General features: G+C 34.8%; 1 long non-coding RNA gene across 1 annotated transcript; it reads right to left on the bottom strand.

Annotated features, from left to right (window-relative positions):
* Positions 1-4,740: 4,740 nt before the first annotated feature.
* On the bottom strand, positions 4,741-10,287 carry LOC118742251. Its single transcript, XR_004993351.1, has 3 exons — positions 9,651-10,287; positions 5,287-7,800; positions 4,741-5,194 (listed from the first exon to the last, which is right to left on the bottom strand). It is a non-coding gene; the product is annotated as an uncharacterized LOC118742251 (long non-coding RNA).
* Positions 10,288-17,602: the final 7,315 nt, after the last annotated feature.

The following is a 17,602-nucleotide window of genomic DNA, read 5'->3' as shown; positions in this document are numbered from 1 at the left end:
ATACGCCTTTTGAGGCACTCATCCCGATAAACTTGATCATTCATTGTCCCGGATGGGAAAAAAGGGCTGCTTTTACGGCCACAGGAACAAATAGCTTGCCAAACCATGTGTTTTTTTTTGGAAATTTGGACTTCATTTTCAGCTTACAACTTTCAGGGGCATCTTGACGACTTGCACCAGTATACAAATCTTGACCTGCAATATATTTTGAATTTTTATAGCAGTAGGTTTCGTAGTCCATAACAATGCAGTTGTATTTTTTAATTTAGAATTTATACAACTTCCGAATGCGCGATTTCGCTGTAACATTCTACTTTGCGCGACGGTCTGGCGCTGTTTGAGCTGTAGAACATCTCAATGAAGCTTTCCGCTTTACCTTTTGAACGAAAAACTGCGATCTCCGTGCGGATTTTGCAACATAACGCGACAAAATCTTCGGATCTCGCGAAAACGCACTGAGGACCTTCCGAGCACTGTTTTTATCACTTTGACCATGCTAACCCCCGCTCCCTGGTTTTCTCGTAACTGCCAGGCCTCATTTGTACCAATTAAAACCCTGCAAACTGTCGAATAGTGCAATCTTTAATTTTTTAGCAATTTTACGTGTACTTAAGGCCGGATCATTTATAAACTCGTGCAAAATGGTTTGTCTCGTTTCTAACTCGGTTGTCATTTTTAACTCAACTAGGAATCAAATTCAAATGAAATTTCTTCTACGTCCAACTAAGGTCATGGTCAGCTTATGGTATTTGAATTTCAAAATATTGAATTCGTTTTGGGTAAGTTATAAGCTTCCCAAAGTGTCGCAGTTTTGGTGTGTTCACCCTTTACTTAGCCGATCTATCTGCCATATTGTAATAACAAAATAAAAAGAATTTTACTTGAAAAACATTGCAAATATTAAACAAAAATAGCACTTTTTTTACAATGTTCACAATATTTTTCATGATAAACATTTTCGTCAATTTAAACGATTTATCATGAAAAACATCGAGAATATGGTAAAAAGAAAATCACCATGTACTCAATTCTGTGAGCAATTGGTTAATATTAGAATGCAAATCAATTAAAAAACTAGTTATATGGGTAAATATAACACTGCAAATAATTACACTTACAAAACATCTACAAATTTCATCTAAGCGAAGTTATTGACTTTCAAAATGAGTTGTGAATAACGTTCTATTATATTGCCATGGGACTTCTCCATACGGTGTCATAAAATACTCCATAAAAGCAGCTCGAACATTTATTGCATCATCTGCTGGCCTACCCAGAGTGGTACTTGCACAAACTGAAATTAGCTTTCCGTTTGGTCCAAGTTCCAATCGCCAATTACCCGCCAATAATTCTCCATTTATTTCATTGTCAGTGTCGGTTCTAGTTAAATAGGATGAGTTTCTTGATATTAAAAAGTTATGTATAACACAAATTGCTAGAACGATGGTCTTTGCGTTCTCAGGTTTAACATCCCTTGGTCTTCTAAGGATCCTGAACCGTGCCGCGCATATGCCAAACACATTTTCAACCACGTTTATTGCTCGTGATATTCTGTAGTTAAATATTTTATGCGACATTACTTGTTCACGATAAGAGAATGGTTTCAAAATGTATGGTTGTTTTACACTTTTTTTATAAGTTTACTATGTGATGTTTTCGTTCTTGTGAATAATAAAAGCCTTGTGAAATAAAGTGCGACTTTTGTTGATTTTAAAAGAAAAAAATTAAATTTTGTATTTATTTTAACTTAAAAATCTAGGAGCTTAGTTTAAAAGAAAAAAATAATTATAAAAGTATCAATTTATATTCAAATTTCTAACTAAAATTCGAAGGTGTAAGATTTACCACCACGTCACAGACTACGTCCAAAAAATTCAACTCCATAGTTAAATGATAAAATTTAAAAAATTTACAGTTGAAATATGGTTTAGTGATGAGGAAGATGATGTGGATGCTAATAGATTAGTAGAGTTGGCTAAAGCAAAGAGGGAATTTCGAGATTCGTCGGATCCCTTGGAGTTGGAAGATGAAGTGTATGTACATACATAAATTTGTGATGAATAGAAGTTGCGTTCCCGATGCTTCACTGTTTATAGGTTTTACAGGATTTGCAGGAAAATCTGTTTTCCTCATTAATAAACCCTCGACCTGAGCCGGCAAAACCAACAAATTAAGAATTCTCATTAATAAACTTTATGGAAGTTTAATAAATACGGTACGGTTTAGTTATTTGTACAATGATGTTGGGTATTTGTGTCCAAACACGTGACCCGAGTTTAAAAACTTTAACATACAAGTGTAGTGAAAGAATTAAACTTTAATTTAAAGATTAAAGATTTAAAGATTTCAAATTTCCGAGCACTAGTTAATTAATATATTATGCAGGTTTTTGTAAATTTTGATGTTGGTTTTGCGCAAAAACATTGTGGATGGCGTAGCCGGAGTTGTATATCTTTCACAATAGAAGTAGAGCTTCCTCCCCTACTCTTTCCGAAAATTCCTTTGCCTATGTCCTCATTCTCCAGCATCAGCTCGACCAACCGCGCAAGTTGCCTTTTGTTGCTTACAATTTTTGATCTGTAATTCAGACACATACATACATATGTATATTTCACAATTTTTTACAACTTACAGATCACTTACTTACTTTTTATCCATTATAGTACCACTTTCTCATGTAAGTTTTATAAACGCAAATTCCAACGACTAAAAAACAGCAATAGAAGGAAGAGCGATCAAAAAGCATTCACAGTCGCTAATTGAGCGACTAAGCGACACTCACAATAGCATCCATAATCGACAATCGCTTAATAGTCGTTTATCTACTGCCAATCGACATTCGCAATAGGGGTGATGGTAAAGGAAAAAAATACATATTTCCACACTTACCCCAGTTTTCGCTCCCGCTTGCAACGCGTGGTCCAATATAATTTAAGCAAAATGGTTCCGTTTGGCGAAAAGTTACGTATTTATACTTCAAATAATAACGGAGCAAGCGCACAGCGAAGCAAAGCGAGATGAAAACTGGGTTGCACATAAATTACATATGTTCACATTAAACAAATTTCATATCTTGTTCTATGTCTATTAGGCAATAACATCGATTCATTATAAACATTAAAACACCGAACTAATCTTCCACATTAAAAATGACCATAATTGAGAAAAATTACAAATACATTTTTATTCAGAATTTTCACCATGAAAATGGGAAAATTTTGGAAAACGCATAGTACCATCGATAGCCCGTATAAAAATCTATAGAAATCATAGTTTTCGAATTATTGTTTTCATTTTCTGTCTAATTCCCAGGTAGTCGAAAAATAGCTTGTTTTGCACCGCTCAGCGCGCTTGGAACATTTGACGTGAATCGCCTCATATATAGAGACTGATTGATTGCTAAGGTTCATCATAAAAGTAGTTTAGCGATCCCGCATGCAACATTTTTCATACAAAATATGGGAGATAAAAAATACGAAGATTACCTTTAAAGTGTGTAAAATAACGTTACCCTTGAATCCCTTCAACACAAGGACAAGATTAATAGTAACTGTAGTTTTATTCGAAATTTTTCAAATAGTGTAGATCAACTTGAGAACAAGTAAGGGCAGAGAACGTTTATAAATGAGAAGGCGCATTTTCAGTGTGAACTAATTGCTGCCAGAAATTTTGGGGTTGCGGTCGACCAAATATACCACTCGTCGACGAAATGCACCACTCGTTGACCAAATGCACCACTCGTCGACGGACGGTGTCGGCTGCCACCATACCAAAAATTTTTCCGTCTCACCACACTTCCGCCAAATGCACCATAGTTCAAAGCAAAATGAAAAAATAAGAACAAAACAGGAAAGAGGAACAGAAATATAATAAGCACTAGGCAGAGGGGATGCTTGCGCAGGCGAGCGTGTAGCATAGTTTAAAGCAAAATAAAAAATAAAAACGAATAACAAAAGATAAACAGAAATCTAATAAGTACTTGGCAGAGGGGGTGATTGCGGAGGCAGGCGCGTGCTTGTGTCGGATCAAAACAAACTCTAAAATAAAAATGGAAGTCAGAACGACAAGTGTACAGAAAGAAGCGCTGAAACGGGGAAAGGAGCGGGCTTTTGTACATTTGCTTGCTTGCCGAAAATATGATATTTGCGTGAAATCGATTTGCTGATTGCAAATTGATTTTTGCAAACATGTATGAATTTTTCTATTTCAGCTATGTTGATAAGATTTTCTAAGGCAATTTTTTTGAGTTTTTTCCGCAATTATCTAAAGTTATGTAAAGTGGACCTTTTTATATAAAACTACTTTATTACAATTTAATGAAACATATGTATGTGTGTATATATTTACTTATGCACACACACATATATACGTACATACATATACATATCTATGAATTGTACCAATTCATTAAATTGCACTAATGTATGCATCCGCAATCGGCAAATTTTTTCATTTCCATTTGCCGACGGCATTTTGCATGCGCAAGAATTTCCTGTTGCCAACAAATTGATGTACAAAAAATATACTTACTTATGTAATATACATACAATTACTTATGTTGACAAATTTAAGTTATTTTAGGTAATATTTTTATTTTATTTTTCAATGTAAGTTCTTAAACTATCTATATACAGAGAAATTCTTACACAAGTTTAAAAATCTGAAAGAAAATAAAAAATATAACAAAAATAAATACTGAAATGAAACAAATTAAAATTGTTTTTCGAAAACTTTTGGTTGGACACGAATTACGAATATGCCATCTCATATGAAGACAAATTCTCACACGATCATTTAAGATCATTTTTATTTTTCACCAGTTTTTAATACGACGATTCAATCCACTCGGTTGAAATCGTATGGTAATAGTTTAAAAACTTGGCTCGTGTGTGCAAATAAAATTTAACCACCTACATACATATGTAACTACTAACTCAATCCACATATATATGTATGTAGGTATATTATTCTACTTAAAAGGCATGCACTACTACTACGGTTAACTACTACAAAATTAAAAATGTTAGAAAAAAAGAAAATATACGAAAAAACATAAGGGAATATCTGAAAATAGAAGAAAAAATCTGAAAATAGAAAAAGAAAATTAATATTTAGATTTCATATTCAATTTCATAAGAAAATAGAAGAAAAAAAGCTGAAAATAGAAGAAAAAATCTGGAAATAGAAGAAAAAACTGAAAACAGAAGAAAAAATCAGCATTTTAGATACATAACTATGTATATGTGTCAATGTAATAATATGAACACTTTCGTGTATTTTACTTACGAGAAAAAAGCTGCTGCCGTCGCATGTTGCCTCCAATTTCATGGGCTCTTAGCTTGCAATTGAAAATGCCATTTCTTTCAATGTTTTTTTTTTATTACATTTAATCTTTTCAATTTATTCTGTTTAAGACGCTCCATGTTTGCTTGGGCTTCATCTCCAGCCAACCATTTCGCGTTTTTAAACAGTAATACGGTTACCATGGAATTCAGAAGTTGCTTTCGGTGCTCAAAACAATCTCCCGCTTCTGAAAACCATTCCGAAAATTCTTCATTTGTTTTTTAATAAGCGCGTTAACAATTTGTTCATGAATTCCTACTGAATGAGTATATTTCTGAAAATAAAGGCTTATACCATGCCATCTGCATGCGCAATATTTCAAATACCCACTCAGTTGGATTAATTAGTCTCACATCAGGAGGAGCAAAGTGCTCTTCAGGAATGTCAATATCCCAAGAAAATTGCTCTTCTGGAATATCGACATCCATCGCAAGTTGCTCTGAAGGTCCTAAATTGTCTTTCAAGGAATCTTCATCAGCAATATTCCAATCCAGGTCCAAATCTTCATCATCTTCGCAGTTTGTTCCTTTTATCTCAAATTTCCGTCTCAAAATTTTCATAGAAATTAAGCGAGCAACAATGTACTGAATTTCAGAGCCCGATGGATGCGTATTAATGCCCTGAGTTGAGCGGATTCTATAAAATAAGTTCTCAAGGGCATCTTGATTAAATTTTCCCAACAATATAAAATTTACATCTTTGCAATTTTCAAAGATATCTTGACTTAAATTAATCATCGAATTAATGGTTAAAATGAAACCAGCAAAACACAAGGAATTCATATTTTTAGGAAGTTGAATCGACGAAATGAATTTAATATGGTCCTTAAGCCTGTTAAGCTTGTCTACAGAATCGCGCCAAATTGGACCCTTCAATGGGTTTTTATTATTTAATCTCTTACAATCGAGCTCATCGAACAAATCATTCATGCGCTTTACAAACAACTGAGTCGGCTTGGCACATTTGAGGGTGTATTCATCAGACCCTAGCAACCCTTGTTTCTGCGCCATATCAATGCAATGTAGCTACCGAATTACTCAATAGCTGCGTCGCTCGGGATACGCTCATTTTCTCAAAATTATTTGGGTAAATATGCGAAGCTGTAAGCTTAGTACATACCTTGAAGTTTACATTGGCTTTATCTACCGAATATAATTGACGAATGACTTTACCGCTCGAGATGCCATCGATAGTTTTCAAATCGTGCTTTAATAAGTTATTCCGAACCGATTTAATTAAATGGCAATAGTTGTAAAGACATTTTCCATTGAAAATAAAGAACGAATTTTCCGCGGAGGCATTTAAAAGTTTAAAATGACGCTTTGACGCTTAAGCCGAGGCCTTCAACCGTTTTAATATTTTCCGTTAAGGAATGTAAAAGACTTGAAGCCGACATACCATATAATAGGAAAGGACATATTTCCAATCCGCCGCGATGGCTTTCACCATGAAAAAACAACATTTATCGGCAACATTGAGGTCGCGATTACCGTCGCCAATATCTACGAAACCGTCAATAATGTCTACTTTTATTATAAACGAGATCTTTTTTAATAGAAATTTCGTCGAATAAAATTTCGCAAAACCGCTCGGTGGGAGACATTTCAGAAACGATATATTTTAAAATTTCAATTACTTTAGAATCTATACCCGGCGATACATATTTAATAGGACGTCATCGCAAAAGGGATTTTTTGTGAGGAAGTGAAAACTTCAAGTCATCGCGCATAAAATTATAGGCTTTAGTCGACATGTAATTAATATTATGAGCTAAAGTTTTTTCCGTGTCCGTGTAGGAACTAACCGACCGTACTATCATTCTAGCAAAATTTAAAGCGTCATCGCTACAATCGGGCGAAGCTATTATCGTGTGTGTTTGCAAACGAGCAATTTGTTGGTTTAACGCGACGTTTTCGTTTTGCAACTCTTCAATATGTATGTTCTGCTTTCTCGCGTTACCCTGATAAATACGCGCAGCCCGAGCGAAAGGCTCATGGTCGCAGAAACCAGGTTCATTGCTAAGGCCCTCCTCAGTGCCCCGAACATCAAAGCGCTGTCTTTTGACTTCTATATCAGATAATTGTTCGAATTGCTCGAGTGTCAAGTCGCCTTCCGACTTGTAAACATGCTTAACAGGCTGAAGGATTAATTCGGAGGAGCAGCTATTTGGCTCATTCGGAATTTGAGGTGGCAAATTGAATAGAGGAAAAGCCCCCTTTAAAAGTCGCGTTTTGGTTAAATATCTTTTATGAAAATGACGTTCGCAAATACGATTTTTTTTTATTTGGCAGAAATGACACTTTCAAATTACAAACTAAGGCCCAATTATTGAAGGCAACTTCCGTCTTCGGGAAGCCAAATAGGGTCTGGTCGTCATGGTCGTCGCCTCAACGCAGCAACTGCGGTACCCCTTTGCCTCCTCAGTAGAATGCTGCAGAACGACATCTTCTTCTGGTCCTAAATAATTTATATGGTACATATTATGAAACACATAAATCACTGAATGTACCATATTTGCTTATAAATAAAAAATTCTAAAGTCAAATGGCCTTATTCATAAAAAATAAAGTAGCTTTAAAAAAGGTTTATAAACTGAAAAATGTATGAAAACGTCATTTTATAAAGCTCTTTAAACCTACTTTATTTTTTATGACTAAGGCCAAAAATTTCTAAAATCAGTTCGCATCCCTCAAGGAAAAATATGCTCGTATGTTTATTTCTTCAAGAAAATTTACAGCAAAAGCTTGAAATCCACCTCAAGAAAATTCATATGAAATATTTTTCATTATATCTGTTGCTTTAAAAAACATTTTGCCTTGGTTGTAAATTTGCTTGAAGAAATAAATATACGATTTCTTCAGATTTTCTTCAGATAACTTTAAAATATTCACGATATCCCGAAATCTTAACGAAATCTTCAGGAGTATCTGATTTCTGTAACGATTTTTTTCCGAATCTTCAAAGAAAATTATATGAAGTGGTTGACACGAACTCGTAAAGAAATTTCTTTACGAAAAATAAAGAAAATTCTGAAAAAGTCTGCAAGAAATTCTTCACACAGCAGCATTATTTTCATTTCTTCACCGATTTTCTTCCGAAATTTAGTAAAAGAATGGAAGTGTGCGTATTTTATTTCATTTTAGAAAATTCGGAAAAAAATCGGATGGGATCTTTCCGAATTCGTTAAAATTTCTTTACGATTCAGAATACTCTGAAAAAATGGTTTGCAGGGACAGCACTATTATTTTCGTTGCTTCACAGATTTTCTTCCGAAATTTCATAAAAGAATGGAAGTGTGCGTAATTTATTTCATTTTAGAAAATTCGGCAAAAAATCGAATTAAATCTTAACGAATTCTTCAAAATTTCTTTACAATGCAGAATACTCTGAAAAAATGGTTTGCAGGGTACCTACTCACATAAATAAATGCATACATTTTCATTCCTACATATCAGAAGATAATTCACTGGACACACTAAAGCTACATATCAGTGGAAAATTTACTGAACACACTAAAGCTGGTACTTAAAGTTGGTTGCAGATTTTTTGACGAAAAACCCATTAAAAATTATTGCAAAAAGCTACAACTAACTTTAAGTACCGACTTAATTTTAACTATCCACTTCCTCAATAAATTATTAAATTCATCAATAATTATCCGTATATACAAAAACAGGCATAATAATTATACATAATCACTTTCACTAGTCACAAGGACCTGCCGGTGTCACACATTTACACACGTTTAAAATTTTGGAACACACACAAAGGAGCAAATGACATACATATGTACACACACAAACAAGCATAATACATACATATGGGCTATTCCGCGTAAAATAATAATTGCTATTCTTCGCAAAGTATACTGAATTTTTTTATGAAACTCGGTGCGGATACTATGGAGGTCTTATTTAACTATATTTATTACTTTCACAATACTATATTTTATTATAACACTACAGTTATCACTTTTATTTACTCAAATATATTATCCTTAAAAGGTTCGCATGCGTTTGTAATACTTTAATATACAATTATTAATTAATTAATTAAGTGAAACGCGTTTATAAATGTCTTCACAAACGTTTGCTCATTTCACAAACAAGCAGAAATAACAACAGCTGACAGCATAATCACTTTCACCAGCACCATGGAATAGCCCATATGTATGCATATTTACTATTTTGGAATGCACTCATTGTATTGTATATATACATACATACGTACATACATATTCCTACACACATATGTCCACTGCACTCACTAATCAACTCCATGCACTAAACTTAATGAAAACAACTTACCAAGGTTGAGGGTTGGGACCGCCCCACGCTTCAGTCGCTGGCTTCCAACGGCGAAGTGAGGAAAGTGGGCGCCGCAAATGAAGGTGTTGGTTGGGGCAATGTGGGCGTCTGGCGAAATCCGGAGGTTTTGCCTCCACTTCTGGGCTATCTCCTCATCCTGTGGCCATGCATACAGTTTGGCGTCCAAGCTGGTGATGGGGCAGTCCCGGGCTACGCAGCGGCGAACGCTGGACATCTCGTCGATTTAGGGCGCGCGATAAGGTCTGGAAAAAAAATTCGCTTAAAAACCACGTCCGAACGGCTCGGAAAACTTTTCCGTATGAAAGACGTTAGCATTTTTTCTTTATAATCTTTCATTTTCGCGCATTTATACTTACCCAATCAGACTATAATAACGGTATTTAAACGGACCGATGTCAATGCAAAACAGACTTTCATTTGTAGGTGATTGACATATGTACATACATACATATATACGCGTTTGTACATATTTATGTATATACATATGTATCACGAAACTTATAAAGAGCCTATTGCGCATGTATACATAGATGAAATTTCATGAAATGCTACAATATATAGATATATGTATGTACGTTAGGGCGGGTCAATTTGTATGGATCGATTTTTTTCGACATTGTTCCTAGCATATTCGGATTCTTCATAAAATTCTAAGAAAAAAATTCCTCCAGACCATAGCTCTAAAGTTAATTTCGAGCCTGCGCAATTTTAAAAGAAGATATCATATATATAAAAATGAATTGCTGTCCGTTAGCCTCGCTAAGACTCGAAAACAGCTTGACCGACTTTAATATTTTTATTTTTTCGGTTTGTTTTTTATAATATCCGGATGGTTAAAACCAGAAAAAATAGAGAGTTGCCACCTGTTTAAAAATTTCAATATAAGTAAATTAATTACATAAATTAGATATTGCAATATGGGTGTCAAAAGAAAGAGGTTATGAAGGCTTACAGGCGAAAATATTTTTGAGGGGGGTTGTTTCAAAATTGAATTAAATGAAATTGATAAGATAAATTAAATATTGCAATATGGGTATCAAATTAAAAAGGTTTAAGAAGGCTTACTACTGAAAATATTTTTGAGTCGAGTTGCCACCAATTTCGAAAATTTAATTCAATTAAGTTAATAAGATAAAGTATGTATGTATTATAATATAGGTGTCGAACGAAAAGTATTTGAAAAATTATTGATTAAGAAATATTTTCTATAGGCCTGCCACCTACCTGAGCGGTAAAAACTAAAAGCCATACTCGCAAATATTATTCAAAGCTTTTGAGGCTCGCATCAATGTGTAGTACTGTAACTCCGTCAAGTTAGTGTTTATTGATGGCAAACAAAGTAACATCGAACAATGCACTTAGCCTCGATATAAAAAGAGAACAAAAGCCGAAGTATTAGCCGAAGCAGTTCACACAAATGTTCCACAATTGAACTAACAAAAAAATATGGCCTATGAATCTTTTATAGAAGCTGTGAACACTGGAGTAAAATTTAAACAAAAAAACAAAACCGACTTCAATTCTCATATACAAATTTAAGTGTACCATTATTTTCTTCGTGGCCCAATTATCGGATCTACACTCAATTAGTAGGAGACTACCTCTGAGGAACCACCTTTCCTTTCAAAAAGAATTATAGAAAACGGATAACGTAGTCCAAAGTTACGCGGTAACATACATAAAAACATATTCCGACGAATTGATAAAATATGCAGATTAATATTTAATAAAGTGTTACGGATATATTTTTTTTAATACAAACCTGTGCTTGGGAGTTTATTGATACGAAAACTTAATTTCTGATATCTATTTTTTATTGAAAGAACCGCAAGATTGCACTACAAAGCAAATTACATATTTTTTTTACTATTGTAACGGGAGAAGTTACTGTATGTATTTTTTTATATGTACAGTGTCGAACAAAAGTTTTGGCGCAGTAAATTTTCGCATTACATATATGCAAAATTTTTAATTTATTTCCGATAATTTTTTATAAAAACATAGTTCATACTTAATGTGGCCAACCGTACTTCTTTCGGAAGTACAGTACTTCTTTATCCGCTCTTGTACTTTGTACTTCGAAGTACAGTCAAATGTACTTATTTGCGATATTTTGTACTTCAGGAGGAAGATTTTGTAACCAGTTAGCGACAATTTTCGAATCACTATCGCACTTTTTGACGCATGATATAAATGTTTTTGCGTCTAAAAGTGCGATAGTGATTCGAAAATTGTCGCTAACTGGTTTCAGAATCTTCCCCCAGGTCCTGTAATTCTCCGATCTTCTGGACGATCGTCACATGCACCCCTATTGCGAATGTCGACTGGCAGTAGATAAACGACTATTAAGCGATTATCGATTATCGATGCTATTGCGAGTGTCGCTTAGTCGCTCAATTAGCGACTGTGAATACTTTTTAATCGCTCATCCTTCTATTGCTGTTTTTTAGTCGTTGGAGTTTGCGTTTATAAAATTTTCATAAGAAAGTGGTACTATAATGGATAAAAAGTAAGTCAATGGAACTGGAAGTTGTAAAAAATTGTGAAATATACATATGCATGTATGTGTCTGAATTACAGATCAAAAATTATAAGCAACAAAAGGCAACTTGCGCGGTTGTTCGTACTGATGCAGGAGAGTGAAGACATAGGCAAAGGAATTTCCGGAAAGAGTAGGGTAGGAAGCTCCGCTTCTATTGGAAAAGATACATATACAATATTTCTTGTGCATATAACTCCGGCTACGCCATCCACAGTGTTTTTGCGCAGAGCCAACATCAAAAGTTTATACAAAAAAACTGCATAATTTATTAATTGACTAGTGCTCGGAAATTTGAAATCTTTATTTTAAATTAAAGTTGAATTCTTTCAATACACTTGTTATGTTAAAGTTTTTAAACTCGGGTCACGCGTTTGGCCACAAAAACCCAACATCATTGTACAAAAAACTTAACCGTACCGTATTTCTTAAACTTCCATAAAGTTTATTAATGAGGAAAACAGCCTTTCCTGCAAATCATGTAAAGCCTAAAAACTGTGAAGCATCGGGAACGCAACTTCTATTCATAAAACTCACACATGTACATACACCTTCCAAGTCCAAGGGATCAGACGAATCTCGCAATTCCCTCCTTGCTTTAGCTAACTCTACTAATCTATTAGCTTCGGCATCATCTTCTTCATCACTAAACCATATTTCAACTGTGTCGATTTTTTTAATTTTATAATAAAAGCAATTATTTTAAAAATGATGTAAATAAAACACTCAAGAAACAAATGTAAACAAACAAACAGCTGTTTACAATTCTATCGACCATTCACAATAGTACAAATTTTTATCGATCAAGTTACACAATAGCAAAATAAAAGATGATCGACTCGATCGACAAATTTCTATTCTACTGCCAGTCGACACTCGCAATAGGGGCCATGGTCTGGGCGATAATTTCGTTGAAACCATTAAAGTCGCCGCGGACCGATGGCATCATACCTGCACAGCAGCGAAGGACTCTGAAGGTGTCGTGCGATTGGTTGGATCCCATTTATGCGAACTGCATGAGGACCGGGTACATCCCGAAGGCTTGGAGTTCAGCCCGAAGGGCGGAAAAGGCGCACATGTTTCCCCTAAGTATTTTAGGTCAATCAGTCCCTCTTTGTTTTTGCTAAAAACTCTAGACAGACTAATAGACCTCTGCATAAGAAACGCGATTGCTTGTGACTGTCTTTCAAGAGCTCAGTATGCTTATTGCAAGAAGAGGTTGGTGAATATCGCCCTGCATACATTGGTAAAGTGGTCATAGGAACTTTTCACGCATAAAGATTATGCAGTAGGGGCCTTCTTCGATATCGAGGGGGCCTTCAACAATGTCATACCAGAGGCAACAGTCGATATAAATATTCATAATCAGGGGGTCGAAACCAACCTAATAAGGCTTATCTACAGCTCACTACCGCGAATAGAACTGTCGCGGCGAGTGACGCGCCTGCACTCAATGCAGTCATTTGGAGCACTCCACAAGGTGGTGTTCTCTCTCCCCTGCTCTGGATTGCGGTTGTAAAAGACCTTCTAGAGAAACTGGATAAAGTGGGCTGTCGGGTGATCGCCTATGTAGATGATGTGGAAATTTTGGTTAAGGGACGATTTCTAGACACCATTTTTGTTCTGGCTCAGGGTACCTGAACCAGGTAACTAGGTGGGCGATCAACGGCGGCTGTCGTGGAAGCCTAATATTGAGGTAAGGTAAGGAAGGTGTCGGTTGCCTTGTACTTCTGTAGGGGTCTCTCGCCCAAATGAATTCATTAGCTCTAGGAAACCAGATTTAAGCCTATATTGTTTCAGGGAGCCCTTCTCTGGTGGAACTTACTAGAGAAGGCTACACTTGTAAAATAGGAATTAGCGGAGCATTAGGAACCACACCTACACTGGCGCTTAACATACATATGTTGAACACGGCGCCTGCGGATATTGCAGACAGAATTGTCGCAGCACGATCTGCTATTGGGCTTAGGGGAACCGGGTCCTTTCGTGACATAAAAAAGGAAAAGATGTTTCTCTGCTGCAGCAAATGTTTTAATAGGGCACTTTTAAACATGTTACCTCTCAAGGGCTAGTGATGGGGGTTCTGACAGGCCATTATGCGATTGAAATTCATGCGTTGAGACTTGAAATTTCAACTGATCCTCGCACTTTTCAACAAACACTGAGCTCTCAGGGATCGAAATTAGCCGCATTCGAAATTTTATAATCGACTCGCGGCGTTAACTTAACCTAACCTGTACTTCTTTGTGCTATGAAATAGTTGGTCACATTATTCATACTACACTAAAACACATAAAAATCAAATGTGTAAACTTTGTGAAAAACTCAGGAAAATTCAATAAATCAGCATACTAATTTGCAATTTTATATTCAGATTTTCAAGCAACTTCAAACCTGCACTTTGATAAACTAAAATTAAATGTATTATTAAACTGCATACTTGGAATTTTTCTAAAAAATACTTTGCCTATATTGCGAAAAATTTACTGTGCCAATACTTTTGTTCGTTACTGTAAGTAAATAAACCCTTAACTTCAAAAAACCAAAAAAAAAAATTACAATATTTCAAAATTATTTTTCGAATCATGAATTTTTTTTATGATTAACAATGTATTTATATTTTTTTGTTTGGTTTTAGATCCTTTTTGCTTTCAACACGAGGTATCTTTTTCTAGTTTCTATTGTCATAGCCATAACTCCCTCTATATTTCATTCAATCAATAAATAAATTTTATAATTTTTTTTTTGGCATTTTTCCTAAATACAAGTAGAGCTTTATAAAACTTGTATAACACCAAATGTTTATCAAGCTTAGGATTTTGTGTTATCCGGGCAGGCTTATTAATTTAACCAGAGAATATGTTTTTTATACCCGAGCGCACTTGTGCACAAGGGTATATTAATTTTGTTCACATAACGGTTGTTTGTAACAGCCAAAACGAATCGAGATAGATATAGACAAATGTATACATAAATGATCAGGATGAAAAAAGAAATCGATTAAGCCATGTCTGTCTGTCCGTCCGTCTGTCCGTCTGTCCGTCTGTCCGTCTGTCCGTGTACACGATAACTCGAGTAAAAATTGAGATATCTCAACGAAATTTGGTATGTAGGTTTCCCTTAGTCCAAGGTAGGTTGCTATTGAAAATGGGCGAAATCGGACTGTAACCACGCCCACTTCCCATATAACGGTAATTTCCAGAAATACGAAAACTGCGATATTTTAGTAACTACTGAAGATAAAGCACTCAAAATTGGTATTTACAATAATTTTTTGACAAAAAATAAGAATATTATACATTTTTGGAAAATGGGCGTAGCCACGCCCACTTATGGTTACATGTGTATATCTTGGTAACCGCTGTACCAATTTCTACCAAACTTGGCACAGTTATCGGCCTTGGTACAGCATACAAAATCGCCGAAAATTTTTAAAATCGGACGATAACCACGCCCACATCCCATATAACGGTAATTTAGAGAAATACAAAATCTTCGATAAATCAGTAAATATTGAAGCTAATTTGTTCAAAATTGATGCTTGCAACAATTCTTTACCAAGAAATACGTTTGTGATAAATTTTTGGAAAATGGGCGTGGCACCGCCCACTTATGATCACATATATGTATCTCAGTAACCGTTCTACCAATTTGTACCAAACTCGGTGTGGTTATTGTGCTTGCCACATATAAGCAAACCGTTGAAAATTATTGAAATCGGACTAAAATAACGGCCGCTTCTCATATAACGGTAAATTTCAGAACTGCTTGAAACTTCAAAATCGAAATTTAAGGACTCTAATTTACTCAAAATTGATACGCCCCGGCTTACCATGTAGCCGTAGCTTTCGGTAAGGCGAAAAACATATATTTAATACGTGCGCCGGGTATTTAATGTTCGGCTCTGCCCGAACTTAGACTTTCTTACTTGTTTCTTTATTAAGTTTACCCAGTTCCCCATTTTAAACTGCTACCTGTACTGTATCAGCGGTTAAAACTTGTTAAATTTTTATTTTTAAAATTTTCGGTAAGGAATAAGCGAGTGGATGAAAAATATATAAACCGTAAGAACGGCCCATATATATGTATATGAAAGAAAACACACATGCGACGACTCTAGCCATTGTGTGTCACTCCTTTAAATCATAGTTATTTTTTTTTGTTATGGTATTAAAAAAATATCGTTCGTAACACTTTAGTAAATATTTATCCGTATATTAACTGAGTATATATTAAAGACTAGAAGATGACCCGGTGAACTTCATATCATCTATAATTTATTTGAATTTAACTTTGATAAATTATAACAAATCTTCAAAATGCAATACAATGAGATCACTAATACTGCATGCTGTTATAGCTGATAAAAGATTCCACACTTATAAGATGTGCCACGCCCCTTTTTACAAACTCATTTATATACATATATCTTTCCATAAGCACCTACCATAGGTATCTGCGCATTTCAAATTTCGAGTTCATGTGACTATAAATCCGAAGTTAGAGCTGATTAAAAATGTTCACTATGGGAGGTATCCCTCATCCCCCTCCCCCCCTCGGAGAGTTTCAATTTTTTTACCCTATTATAGGTCCCGGAGTAATGGCAATACTTTGGCAAAATTTTATTCGATTCTGTACATCCGTTCAGGCTGCAACCTGGTACATACATGCATACATACTTCCACAAATATATAGTAGATTTGCTTTGAAGCGCCATCTTGCACAACTCATTATTACAAAAAAAACATTCCTAACACTTTAGTAAATATTAATCTGATTATGGACTTAGTATTAATTAAAAATATTTTCTTTTAAAATTGCGCAGGCTCGAAATTGATTCTAGAGCTATGGTCTAAAGGGCTTTTTTTCCTAGAATTTTATGTAGAATACGAATCTGCTAGGAACGATGTCGAAAAAAAAATTGACCCGCCCTAATGTACGTATATATATGTGGATAGATATGTGTATGTACGTATGGATTGTGGAAAATATTCCCTCAGAAAATCTTATCAAGTTAGCTGAAATAGAAAAATGCATACATGTTTTGCTGAAATAGGAAAATTCATACATGTTTGCAAAGATCAATTTGCAATCAACAAAATCAGGTACGATTCATAGATATGTATATGTATGTACGTATATATGTGTATGTGCATAAGTAAATATATACATACATACATATGTTTCATTAAATTGTAATAAAATAGTTTTATCTAAAAAGGTCCACTTTACATGACTTAGATAATTGCGGAAAAAAGTCAAAAAAATTGCCTTTGAAAGTTTTATCAACATAGCTGAAATAGAAAAATTCATACATGTTTGCAAAAATCAATTTGCAATCAGCAAATCGATTTCACGCAAATATCATATTTTCGGCAAGCAAGGAAATGTA

Source organism: Rhagoletis pomonella, unplaced genomic scaffold (assembly GCF_013731165.1).
Source record: "Rhagoletis pomonella isolate Grant_MI unplaced genomic scaffold, Rhpom_1.0 Rhpom_scaffold_00007, whole genome shotgun sequence".
NCBI classification, from domain to species: domain Eukaryota; kingdom Metazoa; phylum Arthropoda; class Insecta; order Diptera; family Tephritidae; genus Rhagoletis; species Rhagoletis pomonella.
The sequence above is the reverse complement of the archived record's forward strand: the minus strand, read 5'-3'. Positions and strand labels throughout refer to the sequence as shown.